The 2,500-nt window shown below is 33.4% G+C and overlaps 1 protein-coding gene across 1 annotated transcript in view; it reads right to left on the bottom strand.

The window, feature by feature from the left end:
* Positions 1–2,500, bottom strand: part of LOC106871651 (BCL11 transcription factor A) — a 303,703-nt gene that overhangs the window by 10,494 nt on the left and 290,709 nt on the right. Inside the window, exon 3 of the mRNA XM_052971922.2 lies at positions 1–2,500. This exon is cut by the window's left edge and continues 10,494 nt beyond it; it is cut by the window's right edge and continues 13,191 nt beyond it. The gene's annotated coding sequence lies outside the window, so the exon portion shown is untranslated.

The following is a 2,500-nucleotide window of genomic DNA, read 5'->3' as shown; positions in this document are numbered from 1 at the left end:
TTTTATTTTTTCCGCTAGACAATTCTTGATTTGTCGTTTACTATTAAAGAATTTTTAATTATTAATTAAAAAAAAAAAACAAAAAAAAAAACACACACACACACACACAAAGATAATGATAATAGTAATAATAATAATAATTATATATATATATATATATATATATATATATATTTGTATATATAAAAAAAATGTAGAATTTGTGCTTTCAAAAAAGCTGCATTGCTAGTCAAGAAAATACACTGGTAAATATATTTCCTTGATTACAGACCCTTTGTGAACAGAGCACTACACCAAGGGGGAAGCCCTTAAAAATCTGGGTACAACAAGGGTGGGGAGAGGGGTTAGGTTGGTGGCAGTAGTGGTGGTGGTGGAAGAAAGAAAGAAAAGGATTATTAGAAGAAGGGAAGGGACAAAAGAGAAGATCATCTGTTGAAGATGAAATTCTAATAAAAACTTACTGACAATTGAAATCATGTACCAGTGAGAGAAGTTGTGATGTTTATGCCTTTTCCTAAGGAATAATGAAGCAGCATCATCGTTAAGCAAAGCTCTTCCTCTCCACCTCCACTCCCATCCCCTCTGTCACGGAACTCAATTAAAACCGGGCTGCAAATTCCATTCACACCAAGATAAATTTTTTTTCTCTCTCTCTCTCACTGCATCCATCCACTGGCCTGTCACAACAGCAACAACAACAACAACAACGAAAATAATGATGATAATAATGAAGATGATGATGATGATAGGAATTGGAAATGATGGATGTACTAAGAAGGAGGGAGAGAGGGTGATGGGAATATGTGGTGTTCATCACTACTCCAGATCTGACTGGATTAAAGAAACTGGACCAGAGATGGAATCTGGCTCATTGAGAACTTGACTACTAGTCTCCTCCTCCTCCTCCACCACCACAATGCCTAATGACTATGATGATGATGATGACTGATGAAAACTTTGAAGAGAAGAGGAACAGGGGAAGAGAGGGAAGTGAGTGGTGCTCTAATGTACATTTTTCTAATACCACCAAAAAAGAAAAAAAAAAAGAGGGAAAATTAGAATTTAAAACCAATTTAAATTAATCAATATAAATATATTAATTTGAATAATTATATCAATATTGAGTACTGCAGTTGGTGGTGGGGAAGGGAATGAGAATGGAGGGGGGTGTATAAAACAAACGTACAAAAAGGGAGAACCTAAATTAATATAAAAAATACGATAAAAAAACTAAAAGCACCCCCTGTTTTTAATCTACCACCATGACCACCACGACCACCACCAAAATACTGATAGACCCTTGATGGGAGTCTTAAGTTTAAAACGACTCCAGTTCTGAACCCTGACATGGAAGATTGAGTCTAAGATGGGAAGGAGGGGTGGGCAATGAATTTAAGCCACAACACATTCCAAGGTGTGACATTCACATAACCCACAACCTCAGACGTAATTTTTTTTTTTTTTTTGTCTTTTTGTACAGTTTCCAGATTAATGAAAGAGCAACATTAATAAAGGTTAAAAAAAATATATATATATGAAAAAAAAAAAATGTCATTTACATTTGTAATTTACCAACGGTCATGACTGGTAAATAAGAAATACAAGGAGAATGTTGGGTGACGTATTAGAAACTAGAGCCAGGAGTAAATATTTTTATGTCTATTAAAGAGTTTGTTGGAAACTACAGCAAAGCAAAGGAGTAAACTTTGTGTCTGTACAGGGTTTATTAGAAACTACAGCCAAAAGAACAGTTCAGCACTGTAAAAGGCTTATTAGAAACTCTATAACCAGGAGTATATTTCAGCTCTGTAAGAAGGAGTATTAGAAATTATAGACAGGAGTATATCTGATAAATTGATATTAGAAATTATAGCAAGGAGTATATTAACTCATGGATATTATTAGAAATTATAGGAAGATGTCTTCATCTCTTTATGTGATGCATTATTAGAAACGATAGTAAGAGTGTATTTTTTCATCTCTGTTGAGTGTTATTAGAAATTATAACAAGGAGTATATTTTTCATCTCTGTGGTATGGTTATTAGAAACTATAGCAAAGAATACATATATATATATATATATATTTATATATACATATTTGTATGTATGTATATATGTATTGGTTTGGAATTATTAGAAGCTATAGGCTGGAGTATATTTCATCTCTTGGGCATCATATTAGAAACTAACAGCTCCATTTTTTAGGAGTAAAAAAATATCAACAAACATTTTTCTTCTAAGAAACAAAAAAATAAAAATAAATAAATAAAAAAAATAAATAAACAATGACAGTGCTGCTGTTAGCACGTTTTTCTTTTTCAGAGTTGGTAACTATTAGGGTTGAAGCAACTATATGGTGTTAACATTGGCAGTGGGCAGCACAAAAGGGCTTGGAGCAGTGCAAAGCAGGGTGGGTATTGATGATAAGGAAATGGGGGGAGAGAGAGAGAGAGTGGGAGAGCAGCTGATTAATGAGAACACTTTATCAAACCTAAGTTA

Source organism: Octopus bimaculoides, chromosome 11 (genome assembly GCF_046866305.1).
Source record: "Octopus bimaculoides isolate indiv1 chromosome 11, ASM4686630v1, whole genome shotgun sequence".
Taxonomy (NCBI): Eukaryota; Metazoa; Mollusca; class Cephalopoda; order Octopoda; family Octopodidae; genus Octopus; species Octopus bimaculoides.
Note: the sequence above shows the minus strand (reverse complement) of the source record. Positions and strands in the feature narration are given on the sequence as shown.